The following is an 18,539-nucleotide window of genomic DNA, read 5'->3' as shown; positions in this document are numbered from 1 at the left end:
CATTATGACATCACCATTGCCATGACGACCAATATGACATCACCGTTGCCATGACGACCATTATGACGTCGCCATGACGACCATTATGACATCACCATTGCCATGACGACCAATATGACATCACCGTTGCCATGACATCACCGTTGCCATGACGACCATTATGACATCACCGTTGCCATGACGACCATTATGACATCACCGTTGCCATGACGACCATTATGACGTTGCCATGACGACCATTATGGCATCACCGTTGCCATGACGACCATTATGACATCACCGTTGCCATGACGACCATTATGACGTCGCCATGACGACCATTATGGCATCATTGTTGCCATGACGACCATTATGACATCACCGTTGCCATGACGACCATTATGACGTCGCCATGACGACCATTATGGCATCATCGTTGCCATGACGACCATTATGACATCATTGTTGCCTTGACGACCAATATGACATCACCGTTGCCATGACGACCATTATGACATCACCGTTGCCATGACGACCATTATGGCATCACCGTTGCCATGACGACCATTATGGCATCACCGTTGCCATGACGACCATTATGGCATCACCGTTGCCATGACGACCATTATGGCATCACCGTTGCCATGACGACCATTATGGCATCACCGTTGCCATGACGACCATTATGGCATCACCGTTGCCATGACGACCATTATGGCATCACCGTTGCCATGACGACCATTATGGCATCACCGTTGCCATGACGACCATTATGGCATCACCGTTGCCATGACGACCATTATGGCATCACCGTTGCCATGACGACCATTATGGCATCACCGTTGCCATGACGACCATTATGGCATCACCGTTGCCATGACGAACATTATGGCATCACCGTTGCCATGACGACCATTATGGCATCACAGTTGCCATGACGACCATTATGGCATCACAGTTGCCATGACAACCATTATGACATCATTGTTGCCATGACAACCATTATGACATCACCGTTGCCATGACGACCATTATGACGTTGCCATGACGTCCATTATGACATCATTGTTGCCATGACGACCATTATGGCATCACCGTTGCCATGACGACCATTATGACATCACCGTTGCCATGACGACCATTATGACGTCGCCATGACGACCATTATGGCATCATTGTTGCCATGACGACCATTATGACATCACCGTTGCCATGACGACCATTATGACGTCGCCATGACGACCATTATGGCATCACCGTTGCCATGACGACCATTATGGCATCACCGTTGCTATGACGACCATTATGGCATCACCGTTGCCATGACGACCATTATGGCATCACCGTTGCCATGACGACCATTATGGCATCACCGTTGCCATGACGACCATTATGGCATCACCGTTGCCATGACGACCATTATGGCATCACCGTTGCCATGACAACCATTATGACATCATTGTTGCCATGACGACCATTATGACATCACCGTTGCCATGACGTCCATTATGACATCACCGTTGCCATGACGACCATTATGACGTCGCCATGACGACCATTATGGCATCATTGTTGCCATGACGACCATTATGACATCACCGTTGCCATGACGTCCATTATGACATCACCGTTGCCATGACGACCATTATAACATCACCGTTGCCATGACGACCATTATGACATCACCGTTGCCATGACGACCATTATGGCATCATTGTTGCCATGACGACCATTATGACATCGCCGTTGCCATGACGACCATTATGACGTCGCCGTTGCCATGACGACCATTATGACGTCGCCGTTGCCATGACGACCATTATGACGTCGCCGTTGCCATGACGACCATTATGACGTCGCCGTTGCCATGACGACCATTATAACGTCGCCGTTGCCATGACGACCATTATGGCGTAGCCGTTGCCATGACGACCATTATGGCGTCGCCATGACGACCATTATGGCATCACCGTTGCCATGACGACCATTATGGCATCACCGTTGCCATGACGACCATTATGGCATCACCGTTGCCATGACGACCATTATGGCATCACCGTTGCCATGACGACCATTATGGCATCACCGTTGCCATGACGACCATTATGGCATCACCGTTGCCATGACAACCATTATGACATCATTGTTGCCATGACAACCATTATGACATCATCGTTGCCATGACGTCCATTATGACGTTGCCATGACGTCCATTATGACATCATTGTTGCCATGACGACCATTATGACATCACCGTTGCCATGACGACCATTATGACGTCGCCATGACGACCATTATGACATCACCATTGCCATGACAACCAATATGACATCACCGTTGCCATGACGACCATTATGACGTTGCCATGACGTCCATTATGACATCATTGTTGCCATGACGACCATTATGGCATCACCATTGCCATGACGACCATTATGGCATCACCGTTGCCATGACGACCATTATGGCATCACCGTTGCCATGACGACCATTATGGCATCACCGTTGCCATGACGACCATTATGGCATCACCGTTGCCATGACGACCATTATGGCATCACCGTTGCCATGACGACCATTATGGCATCACAGTTGCCATGACGACCATTATGGCATCACAGTTGCCATGACAACCATTATGACATCATTGTTGCCATGACAACCATTATGACATCACCGTTGCCATGACGACCATTATGACGTTGCCATGACGTCCATTATGACATCATTGTTGCCATGACGACCATTATGGCATCACCGTTGCCATGACGACCATTATGACATCACCGTTGCCATGACGACCATTATGACGTCGCCATGACGACCATTATGGCATCATTGTTGCCATGACGACCATTATGACATCACCGTTGCCATGACGACCATTATGACGTCGCCATGACGACCATTATGGCATCACCGTTGCCATGACGACCATTATGGCATCACCGTTGCTATGACGACCATTATGGCATCACCGTTGCCATGACGACCATTATGGCATCACCGTTGCCATGACGACCATTATGGCATCACCGTTGCCATGACGACCATTATGGCATCACCGTTGCCATGACGACCATTATGGCATCACCGTTGCCATGACAACCATTATGACATCATTGTTGCCATGACAACCATTATGACATCACCGTTGCCATGACGACCATTATGACGTTGCCATGACGTCCATTATGACATCATTGTTGCCATGACGACCATTATGACATCACCGTTGCCATGACGTCCATTATGACATCACCGTTGCCATGACGACCATTATGACGTCGCCATGACGACCATTATGGCATCATTGTTGCCATGACGACCATTATGACATCACCGTTGCCATGACGTCCATTATGACATCACCGTTGCCATGACGACCATTATAACATCACCGTTGCCATGACGACCATTATGACATCACCGTTGCCATGACGACCATTATGGCATCATTGTTGCCATGACGACCATTATGACATCACCGTTGACATGACGACCATTATGACATCGCCGTTGCCATGACGACCATTATGATGTCGCCGTTGCCATGACGACCATTATGACGTCGCCGTTGCCATGACGACCATTATGACGTCGCCGTTGCCATGACGACCATTATGACGTCGCCGTTGCCATGACGACCATTATAACGTCGCCGTTGCCATGACGACCATTATGGCGTAGCCGTTGCCATGACGACCATTATGGCGTCGCCATGACGACCATTATGGCATCACCGTTGCCATGACGACCATTATGGCATCACCGTTGCCATGACGACCATTATGGCATCACCGTTGCCATGACGACCATTATGGCATCACCGTTGCCATGACGACCATTATGGCATCACCGTTGCCATGACGACCATTATGGCATCACCGTTGCCATGACGACCATTATGGCATCACCGTTGCCATGACAACCATTATGACATCATTGTTGCCATGACAACCATTATGACATCATCGTTGCCATGACGTCCATTATGACGTTGCCATGACGTCCATTATGACATCATTGTTGCCATGACGACCATTATGACATCACCGTTGCCATGACGACCATTATGACGTCGCCATGACGACCATTATGACATCACCATTGCCATGACAACCAATATGACATCACCGTTGCCATGACGACCATTATGACGTTGCCATGACGTCCATTATGACATCATTGTTGCCATGACGACCATTATGACATCACCGTTGCCATGACGACCATTATGACGTCGCCATGACGACCATTATGACATCACCATTGCCATGACGACCAATATGACATCACCGTTGCCATGACGACCATTATGACGTCGCCATGACGACCATTATGGCATCATTGTTGCCATGACGACCATTATGACATCACCGTTGCCATGACGTCCATTATGACATCACCGTTGCCATGACGACCATTATAACATCACCGTTGCCATGACGACCATTATGACATCACCGTTGCCATGACGACCATTATGGCATCATTGTTGCCATGACGACCATTATGACATCACCGTTGACATGACGACCATTATGACATCACCGTTGACATGACGACCATTATGACATCGCCGTTGCCATGACGACCATTATGACATCACCATTGCCATGACGACCAATATGACATCACCGTTGCCATGACGACCATTATGACGTCGCCATGACGACCATTATGACATCACCATTGCCATGACGACCAATATGACATCACCGTTGCCATGACATCACCGTTGCCATGACGACCATTATGACATCATTGTTCCCATGACGACCATTATGACATCACCGTTGCCATGACGACCATTATGACGTCGCCATGACGACCATTATGGCATCATCGTTGCCATGACGACCATTATGACATCATTGTTGCCTTGACGACCAATATGACATCACCGTTGCCATGACGACCATTATGACATCACCGTTGCCATGACGACCATTATGGCATCACCGTTGCCATGACGACCATTATGGCATCAGCGTTGCCATGACGACCATTATGGCATCACCGTTGCCATGACGACCATTATGGCATCACCGTTGCCATGACGACCATTATGGCATCACCGTTGCCATGACGACTATTATGGCATCACCATTGCCATGACGACCATTATGGCATCACCGTTGCCATGACGACCATTATGGCATCACCGTTGCCATGACGACCATTATGGCATCACCGTTGCCATGACGACCATTATGGCATCACCGTTGCCATGACGACCATTATGGCATCACCGTTGCCATGACGACCATTATGGCATCACCGTTGCCATGACGACCATTATGGCATCACCGTTGCCATGACGACCATTATGGCATCACCGTTGCCATGACGACCATTATGGTATCACCGTTGCCATGACGACCATTATGGCATCACCGTTGCCATGACAACCATTATGACATCATTGTTGCCATGACAACCATTATGACATCACCGTTGCCATGACGACCATTATGACGTTGCCATGACGTCCATTATGACATCATTGTTGCCATGACGACCATTATGACATCACCGTTGCCATGACGACCATTATGACGTCGCCATGACGACCATTATGACATCACCATTGCCATGACAACCAATATGACATCACCGTTGCCATGACGACCATTATGACGTTGCCATGACGTCCATTATGACATCATTGTTGCCATGACGACCATTATGACATCACCGTTGCCATGACGACCATTATGACGTCGCCATGACGAACATTATGACATCACCATTGCCATGACGACCAATATGACATCACCGTTGCCATGACGACCATTATGACGTCGCCATGACGACCATTATGGCATCATTGTTGCCATGACGACCATTATGACATCACCGTTGCCATGACGTCCATTATGACATCACCGTTGCCATGACGACCATTATAACATCACCGTTGCCATGACGACCATTATGACATCACCGTTGCCATGACGACCATTATGGCATCATTGTTGCCATGACGACCATTATGACATCACCATTGACATGACGACCATTATGACATCGCCGTTGCCATGACGACCATTATGACGTCGCCGTTGCCATGACGACCATTATGACGTCGCCGTTGCCATGACGACCATTATGACGTCGCCGTTGCCATGACGACCATTATAACGTCGCCGTTGCCATGACGACCATTATGGCGTAGCCGTTGCCATGACGACCATTATGGCGTCGCCATGACGACCATTATGGCATCACCGTTGCCATGACGACCATTATGGCATCACCGTTGCCATGACGACCATTATGGCATCACCGTTGCCATGACGACCATTATGGCATCACCGTTGCCATGACGACCATTATGGCATCACCGTTGCCATGACGACCATTATGGCATCACCGTTGCCATGACGACCATTATGGCATCACCGTTGCCATGACGACCATTATGGCATCACCGTTGCCATGACGACCATTATGGCATCACCGTTGCCATGACAACCATTATGACATCATTGTTGCCATGACAACCATTATGACATCATCGTTGCCATGACGTCCATTATGACGTTGCCATGACGTCCATTATGACATCATTGTTGCCATGACGACCATTATGACATCACCGTTGCCATGACGACCATTATGACGTCGCCATGACGACCATTATGACATCAACATTGCCATGACAACCAATATGACATCACCGTTGCCATGACGACCATTATGACGTTGCCATGACGTCCATTATGACATCATTGTTGCCATGACGACCATTATGACATCACCGTTGCCATGACGACCATTATGACGTCGCCATGACGACCATTATGACATCACCATTGCCATGACGACCAATATGACATCACCGTTGCCATGACGACCATTATGACGTCGCCATGACGACCATTATGGCATCATTGTTGCCATGACGACCATTATGACATCACCGTTGCCATGACGTCCATTATGACATCACCGTTGCCATGACGACCATTATAACATCACCGTTGCCATGACGACCATTATGACATCACCGTTGCCATGACGACCATTATGGCATCATTGTTGCCATGATGACCATTATGGCATCATTGTTGCCATGACGACCATTATGACATCACCGTTGACATGACGACCATTATGACATCACCGTTGACATGACGACCATTATGACATCGCCGTTGCCATGACGACCATTATGACATCACCATTGCCATGACGACCAATATGACATCACCGTTGCCATGACGACCATTATGACGTCGCCATGACGACCATTATGACATCACCATTGCCATGACGACCAATATGACATCACCGTTGCCATGACATCACCGTTGCCATGACGACCATTATGACATCATTGTTGCCATGACGACCATTATGACATCACCGTTGCCATGACGACCATTATGACGTCGCCATGACGACCATTATGGCATCATCGTTGCCATGACGACCATTATGACATCATTGTTGCCTTGACGACCAATATGACATCACCGTTGCCATGACGACCATTATGACATCACCGTTGCCATGACGACCATTATGGCATCACCGTTGCCATGACGACCATTATGGCATCACCGTTGCCATGACGACCATTATGGCATCACCGTTGCCATGACGACCATTATGGCATCACCGTTGCCATGACGACCATTATGGCATCACCGTTGCCATGACGACCATTATGGCATCACCGTTGCCATGACGACCATTATGGCATCACCGTTGCCATGACGACCATTATGGCATCACCGTTGCCATGACGACCATTATGGCATCACCGTTGCCATGACGACCATTATGGCATCACCGTTGCCATGACGACCATTATGGCATCACCGTTGCCATGACGACCATTATGGCATCACCGTTGCCATGACGACCATTATGGCATCACCGTTGCCATGACGACCATTATGGTATCACCGTTGCCATGACGACCATTATGGCATCACCGTTGCCATGACAACCATTATGACATCATTGTTGCCATGACAACCATTATGACATCACCGTTGCCATGACGACCATTATGACGTTGCCATGACGTCCATTATGACATCATTGTTGCCATGACGACCATTATGACATCACCGTTGCCATGACGACCATTATGACGTCGCCATGACGACCATTATGACATCACCATTGCCATGACAACCAATATGACATCACCGTTGCCATGACGACCATTATGACGTTGCCATGACGTCCATTATGACATCATTGTTGCCATGACGACCATTATGACATCACCGTTGCCATGACGACCATTATGACGTCGCCATGACGAACATTATGACATCACCATTGCCATGACGACCAATATGACATCACCGTTGCCATGACGACCATTATGACGTCGCCATGACGACCATTATGGCATCATTGTTGCCATGACGACCATTATGACATCACCGTTGCCATGACGTCCATTATGACATCACCGTTGCCATGACGACCATTATAACATCACCGTTGCCATGACGACCATTATGACATCACCGTTGCCATGACGACCATTATGGCATCATTGTTGCCATGACGACCATTATGACATCACCGTTGACATGACGACCAGTATGACATCGCCGTTGCCATGACGACCATTATGACGTCGCCGTTGCCATGACGACCATTATGACGTCGCCGTTGCCATGACGACCATTATGACGTCGCCGTTGCCATGACGACCATTATAACGTCGCCGTTGCCATGACGACCATTATGGCGTAGCCGTTGCCATGACGACCATTATGGCGTCGCCATGACGACCATTATGGCATCACCGTTGCCATGACGACCATTATGGCATCACCGTTGCCATGACGACCATTATGGCATCACCGTTGCCATGTCGACCATTATGGCATCACCGTTGCCATGACGACCATTATGGCATCACCGTTGCCATGACGACCATTATGGCATCACCGTTGCCATGACGACCATTATGGCATCACCGTTGCCATGACGACCATTATGGCATCACCGTTGCCATGACGACCATTATGGCATCACCGTTGCCATGACAACCATTATGACATCATTGTTGCCATGACAACCATTATGACATCATCGTTGCCATGACGTCCATTATGACATCATTGTTGCCATGACGACCATTATGACATCACCGTTGCCATGACGACCATTATGACGTCGCCATGACGACCATTATGACATCAACATTGCCTTGACAACCAATATGACATCACCGTTGCCATGACGACCATTATGACGTTGCCATGACGTCCATTATGACATCATTGTTGCCATGACGACCATTATGACATCACCGTTGCCATGACGACCATTATGACGTCGCCATGACGACCATTATGACATCACCATTGCCATGACGACCAATATGACATCACCGTTGCCATGACGACCATTATGACGTCGCCATGACGACCATTATGGCATCATTGTTGCCATGACGACCATTATGACATCACCGTTGCCATGACGTCCATTATGACATCACCGTTGCCATGACGACCATTATAACATCACCGTTGCCATGACGACCATTATGACATCACCGTTGCCATGACGACCATTATGGCATCATTGTTGCCATGACGACCATTATGACATCACCGTTGACATGACGACCATTATGACATCACCGTTGACATGACGACCATTATGACATCGCCGTTGCCATGACGACCATTATGACATCACCATTGCCATGACGACCAATATGACATCACCGTTGCCATGACGACCATTATGACGTCGCCATGACGACCATTATGACATCACCATTGCCATGACGACCAATATGACATCACCGTTGCCATGACATCACCGTTGCCATGACGACCATTATGACATCACCGTTGCCATGACGACCATTATGACATCACCGTTGCCATGACGACCATTATGACGTTGCCATGACGACCATTATGGCATCACCGTTGCCATGACGACCATTATGACATCACCGTTGCCATGACGACCATTATGACGTCGCCATGACGACCATTATGGCATCATTGTTGCCATGACGACCATTATGACATCACCGTTGCCATGACGACCAATATGACGTCGCCATGACGACCATTATGGCATCATCGTTGCCATGACGACCATTATGACATCATTGTTGCCTTGACGACCAATATGACATCACCGTTGCCATGACGACCATTATGGCATCACCGTTGCCATGACGACCATTATGGCATCACCGTTGCCATGACGACCATTATGGCATCACCGTTGCCATGACGACCATTATGGCATCACCGTTGCCATGACGACCATTATGGCATCACCGTTGCCATGACGACCATTATGGCATCACCATTGCCATGACGACCATTATGGCATCACCGTTGCCATGACGACCATTATGGCATCACCGTTGCCATGACGACCATTATGGCATCACCGTTGCCATGACGACCATTATGGCATCACCGTTGCCATGACGACCATTATGGCATCACCGTTGCCATGACGACCATTATGGCATCACCGTTGCCATGACGACCATTATGGCATCACCGTTGCCATGACGACCATTATGGCATCACCGTTGCCATGACGACCATTATGGCATCACCGTTGCCATGACGACCATTATGGCATCACCGTTGCCATGACAACCATTATGACATCATTGTTGCCATGACAACCATTATGACATCACCGTTGCCATGACGACCATTATGACGTTGCCATGACGTCCATTATGACATCATTGTTGCCATGACGACCATTATGGCATCACCGTTGCCATGACGACCATTATGACATCACCGTTGCCATGACGACCATTATGACGTCGCCATGACGACCATTATGGCATCATTGTTGCCATGACGACCATTATGACATCACCGTTGCCATGACGACCATTATGACGTCGCCATGACGACCATTATGGCATCACCGTTGCCATGACGACCATTATGGCATCACCGTTGCCATGACGACCATTATGGCATCACCGTTGCCATGACGACCATTATGGCATCACCGTTGCCATGACGACCATTATGGCATCACCGTTGCCATGACGACCATTATGGCATCACCATTGCCATGACGACCATTATGGCATCACCGTTGCCATGACAACCATTATGACATCATTGTTGCCATGACAACCATTATGACATCACCGTTGCCATGACGACCATTATGACGTTGCCATGACGTCCATTATGACATCATTGTTGCCATGACGACCATTATGGCATCACCGTTGCCATGACGACCATTATGACATCACCGTTGCCATGACGACCATTATGACGTCGCCATGACGACCATTATGGCATCATTGTTGCCATGACGACCATTATGACATCACCGTTGCCATGACGACCATTATGACGTCGCCATGACGACCATTATGGCATCATCGTTGCCATGACGACCATTATGACATCATTGTTGCCTTGACGACCAATATGACATCACCGTTGCCATGACGACCATTATGACATCACCGTTGCCATGACGACCATTATGGCATCACCGTTGCCATGACGACCATTATGGCATCACCGTTGCCATGACGACCATTATGGCATCACCGTTGCCATGACGACCATTATGGCATCACCGTTGCCATGACGACCATTATGGCATCACCGTTGCCATGACGACCATTATGGCATCACCATTGCCATGACGACCATTATGGCATCACCGTTGCCATGACGACCATTATGGCATCACCGTTGCCATGACGACCATTATGGCATCACCGTTGCCATGACGACCATTATGGCATCACCGTTGCCATGACGACCATTATGGCATCACCGTTGCCATGACAACCATTATGACATCATTGTTGCCATGACAACCATTATGACATCACCGTTGCCATGACGACCATTATGACGTTGCCATGACGTCCATTATGACATCATTGTTGCCATGACGACCATTATGGCATCACCGTTGCCATGACGACCATTATGACATCACCGTTGCCATGACGACCATTATGACGTCGCCATGACGACCATTATGGCATCATTGTTGCCATGACGACCATTATGACATCACCGTTGCCATGACGACCATTATGACGTCGCCATGACGACCATTATGGCATCACCGTTGCCATGACGACCATTATGGCATCACCGTTGCCATGACGACCATTATGGCATCACCGTTGCCATGACGACCATTATGGCATCACCGTTGCCATGACGACCATTATGGCATCACCGTTGCCATGACGACCATTATGGCATCACCGTTGCCATGACGACCATTATGGCATCACCGTTGCCATGACAACCATTATGACATCATTGTTGCCATGACAACCATTATGACATCACCGTTGCCATGACGACCATTATGACGTTGCCATGACGTCCATTATGACATCATTGTTGCCATGACGACCATTATGGCATCACCGTTGCCATGACGACCATTATGACATCACCGTTGCCATGACGACCATTATGACGTCGCCATGACGACCATTATGGCATCATTGTTGCCATGACGACCATTATGACATCACCGTTGCCATGACGACCATTATGACGTCGCCATGACGACCATTATGGCATCATCGTTGCCATGACGACCATTATGACATCATTGTTGCCTTGACGACCAATATGACATCACCGTTGCCATGACGACCATTATGACATCACCGTTGCCATGACGACCATTATGGCATCACCGTTGCCATGACGACCATTATGGCATCACCGTTGCCATGACGACCATTATGGCATCACCGTTGCCATGACGACCATTATGGCATCACCGTTGCCATGACGACCATTATGGCATCACCGTTGCCATGACGACCATTATGGCATCACCATTGCCATGACGACCATTATGGCATCACCGTTGCCATGACGACCATTATGGCATCACCGTTGCCATGACGACCATTATGGCATCACCGTTGCCATGACGACCATTATGGCATCACCGTTGCCATGACGACCATTATGGCATCACCGTTGCCATGACGACCATTATGGCATCACCGTTGCCATGACGACCATTATGGCATCACCGTTGCCATGACGACCATTATGGCATCACCGTTGCCATGACGACCATTATGACATCACCGTTGCCATGACGACCATTATGACGTCGCCATGACGACCATTATGGCATCATTGTTGCCATGACGACCATTATGACATCACCGTTGCCATGACGACCATTATGGCGTCGCCATGACGACCATTATGGCATCACCGTTGCCATGACGACCATTATGGCATCACCGTTGCCATGACGACCATTATGGCATCACCGTTGCCATGACGACCATTATGGCATCACCGTTGCCATGACGACCATTATGGCATCACCGTTGCCATGACGACCATTATGGCATCACCGTTGCCATGACGACCATTATGGCATCACCGTTGCCATGACGACCATTATGGCATCACCGTTGCCATGACGACCATTATGGCATCACCGTTGCCATGACGACCATTATGGCATCACCGTTGCCATGACAACCATTATGACATCATTGTTGCCATGACAACCATTATGACATCACCGTTGCCATGACGACCATTATGACGTTGCCATGACGTCCATTATGACATCATTGTTGCCATGACGACCATTATGGCATCACCGTTGCCATGACGACCATTATGACATCACCGTTGCCATGACGACCATTATGACGTCGCCATGACGACCATTATGGCATCATTGTTGCCATGACGACCATTATGACATCACCGTTGCCATGACGACCATTATGACGTCGCCATGACGACCATTATGGCATCACCGTTGCCATGACGACCATTATGGCATCACCGTTGCCATGACGACCATTATGGCATCACCGTTGCCATGACGACCATTATGGCATCACCGTTGCCATGACGACCATTATGGCATCACCGTTGCCATGACGACCATTATGGCATCACCGTTGCCATGACGACCATTATGGCATCACCGTTGCCATGACAACCATTATGACATCATTGTTGCCATGACAACCATTATGACATCACCGTTGCCATGACGACCATTATGACGTTGCCATGACGTCCATTATGACATCATTGTTGCCATGACGACCATTATGGCATCACCGTTGCCATGACGACCATTATGACATCACCGTTGCCATGACGACCATTATGACGTCGCCATGACGACCATTATGGCATCATTGTTGCCATGACGACCATTATGACATCACCGTTGCCATGACGACCATTATGACGTCGCCATGACGACCATTATGGCATCATCGTTGCCATGACGACCATTATGACATCATTGTTGCCTTGACGACCAATATGACATCACCGTTGCCATGACGACCATTATGACATCACCGTTGCCATGACGACCATTATGGCATCACCGTTGCCATGACGACCATTATGGCATCACCGTTGCCATGACGACCATTATGGCATCACCGTTGCCATGACGACCATTATGGCATCACCGTTGCCATGACGACCATTATGGCATCACCGTTGCCATGACGACCATTATGGCATCACCGTTGCCATGACGACCATTATGGCATCACCGTTGCCATGACGACCATTATGGCATCACCGTTGCCATGACGACCATTATGGCATCACCGTTGCCATGACGACCATTATGGCATCACCGTTGCCATGACGACCATTATGGCATCACCGTTGCCATGACAACCATTATGACATCATTGTTGCCATGACAACCATTATGACATCACCGTTGCCATGACGACCATTATGACGTTGCCATGACGTCCATTATGACATCATTGTTGCCATGACGACCATTATGGCATCACCGTTGCCATGACGACCATTATGACATCACCGTTGCCATGACGACCATTATGACGTCGCCATGACGACCATTATGGCATCATTGTTGCCATGACGACCATTATGACATCACCGTTGCCATGACGACCATTATGACGTCGCCATGACGACCATTATGGCATCACCGTTGCCATGACGACCATTATGGCATCACCGTTGCCATGACGACCATTATGGCATCACCGTTGCCATGACGACCATTATGGCATCACCGTTGCCATGACGACCATTATGGCATCACCGTTGCCATGACGACCATTATGGCATCACCGTTGCCATGACGACCATTATGGCATCACCGTTGCCATGACAACCATTATGACATCATTGTTGCCATGACAACCATTATGACATCACCGTTGCCATGACGACCATTATGACGTTGCCATGACGTCCATTATGACATCATTGTTGCCATGACGACCATTATGGCATCACCGTTGCCATGACGACCATTATGACATCACCGTTGCCATGACGACCATTATGACGTCGCCATGACGACCATTATGGCATCATTGTTGCCATGACGACCATTATGACATCACCGTTGCCATGACGACCATTATGACGTCGCCATGACGACCATTATGGCATCATCGTTGCCATGACGACCATTATGACATCATTGTTGCCTTGACGACCAATATGACATCACCGTTGCCATGACGACCATTATGACATCACCGTTGCCATGACGACCATTATGGCATCACCGTTGCCATGACGACCATTATGGCATCACCGTTGCCATGACGACCATTATGGCGTCACCGTTGCCATGACGACCATTATGGCATCACCGTTGCCATGACGACCATTATGGCATCACCGTTGCCATGACGACCATTATGGCATCACCGTTGCCATGACGACCATTATGGCATCACCGTTGCCATGACGACCATTATGGCATCACCGTTGCCATGACGACCATTATGGCATCACCGTTGCCATGACGACCATTATGGCATCACCGTTGCCATGACGACCATTATGGCATCACCGTTGCCATGACGACCATTATGGCATCACCGTTGCCATGACGACCATTATGGCATCACCGTTGCCATGACGACCATTATGACATCACCGTTGCCATGACGACCATTATGACGTCGCCATGACGACCATTATGGCATCATTGTTGCCATGACGACCATTATGACATCACCGTTGCCATGACGACCATTATGGCGTCGCCATGACGACCATTATGGCATCACCGTTGCCATGACGACCATTATGGCATCACCGTTGCCATGACGACCATTATGGCATCACCGTTGCCATGACGACCATTATGGCATCACCGTTGCCATGACGACCATTATGGCATCACCGTTGCCATGACGACCATTATGGCATCACCGTTGCCATGACGACCATTATGGCATCACCGTTGCCATGACGACCATTATGGCATCACCGTTGCCATGACGACCATTATGGCATCACCGTTGCCATGACGACCATTATGGCATCACCGTTGCCATGACGACCATTATGGCATCACCGTTGCCATGACGACCATTATGGCATCACCGTTGCCATGACAACCATTATGACATCATTGTTGCCATGACAACCATTATGACATCATCGTTGCCATGACGTCCATTATGACGTTGCCATGACGTCCATTATGACATCATTGTTGCCATGACGACCATTATGACATCACCGTTGCCATGACGACCATTATGACGTCGCCATGACGACCATTATGACATCAACATTGCCATGACAACCAATATGACATCACCGTTGCCATGACGACCATTATGACGTTGCCATGACGTCCATTATGACATCATTGTTGCCATGACGACCATTATGACATCACCGTTGCCATGACGACCATTATGACGTCGCCATGACGACCATTATGACATCACCATTGCCATGACGACCAATATGACATCACCGTTGCCATGACGACCATTATGACGTCGCCATGACGACCATTATGGCATCATTGTTGCCATGACGACCATTATGGCATCACCGTTGCCATGACGTCCATTATGACATCACCGTTGCCATGACGACCATTATAACATCACCGTTGCAATGACGACCATTATGACATCACCGTTGCCATGACGACCATTATGGCATCATTGTTGCCATGACGACCATTATGACATCACCGTTGACATGACGACCATTATGACATCGCCGTTGCCATGACGACCATTATGACATCACCATTGCCATGACGACCAATATGACATCACCGTTGCCATGACGACCATTATGACGTCGCCATGACGACCATTATGACATCACCATTGCCATGACGACCAATATGACATCACCGTTGCCATGACATCACCGTTGCCATGACGACCATTATGACATCACCGTTGCCATGACGACCATTATGACATCACCGTTGCCATGACGACAATTATGACGTTGCCATGACGACCATTATGGCATCACCGTTGCCATGACGACCATTATGACATCACCGTTGCCATGACGACCATTATGACGTCGCCATGACGACCATTATGGCATCATTGTTGCCATGACGACCATTATGACATCACCGTTGCCATGACGACCATTATGACGTCGCCATGACGACCATTATGGCATCATCGTTGCCATGACGACCATTATGACATCATTGTTGCCTTGACGACCAATATGACATCACCGTTGCCATGACGACCATTATGACATCACCGTTGCCATGACGACCATTATGGCATCACCGTTGCCATGACGACCATTATGGCATCACCGTTGCCATGACGACCATTATGGCATCACCGTTGCCATGACGACCATTATGGCATCACCGTTGCCATGACGACCATTATGGCATCACCGTTGCCATGACGACCATTATGGCATCACCATTGCCATGACGACCATTATGGCATCACCGTTGCCATGACGACCATTATGGCATCACCGTTGCCATGACGAACATTATGGCATCACCGTTGCCATGACGACCATTATGGCATCACAGTTGCCATGACGACCATTATGGCATCACCGTTGCCATGACAACCATTATGACATCATTGTTGCCATGACAACCATTATGACATCACCGTTGCCATGACGACCATTATGACGTTGCCATGACGTCCATTATGACATCATTGTTGCCATGACGACCATTATGGCATCACCGTTGCCATGACGACCATTATGACATCACCGTTGCCATGACGACCATTATGACGTCGCCATGACGACCATTATGGCATCATTGTTGCCATGACGACCATTATGACATCACCGTTGCCATGACGACCATTATGACGTCGCCATGACGACCATTATGGCATCACCGTTGCCATGACGACCATTATGGCATCACCGTTGCCATGACGACCATTATGGCATCACCGTTGCCATGACGACCATTATGGCATCACCGTTGCCATGACGACCATTATGGCATCACCGTTGCCATGACGACCATTATGGCATCACCGTTGCCATGACGACCATTATGGCATCACCGTTGCCATGACAACCATTATGACATCATTGTTGCCATGACAACCATTATGACATCACCGTTGCCATGACGACCATTATGACGTTGCCATGACGTCCATTATGACATCATTGTTGCCATGACGACCATTATGGCATCACCGTTGCCATGACGACCATTATGACATCACCGTTGCCATGACGACCATTATGACGTCGCCATGACGACCATTATGGCATCATTGTTGCCAT

Source organism: Phyllobates terribilis, unplaced genomic scaffold (assembly GCF_046119375.1).
Source record: "Phyllobates terribilis strain yellow unplaced genomic scaffold, ASM4611937v1 Scaffold_75__1_contigs__length_6962009, whole genome shotgun sequence".
Taxonomy (NCBI): domain Eukaryota; kingdom Metazoa; phylum Chordata; class Amphibia; order Anura; family Dendrobatidae; genus Phyllobates; species Phyllobates terribilis.
The sequence above is the reverse complement of the archived record's forward strand: the minus strand, read 5'-3'. Positions refer to the sequence as shown.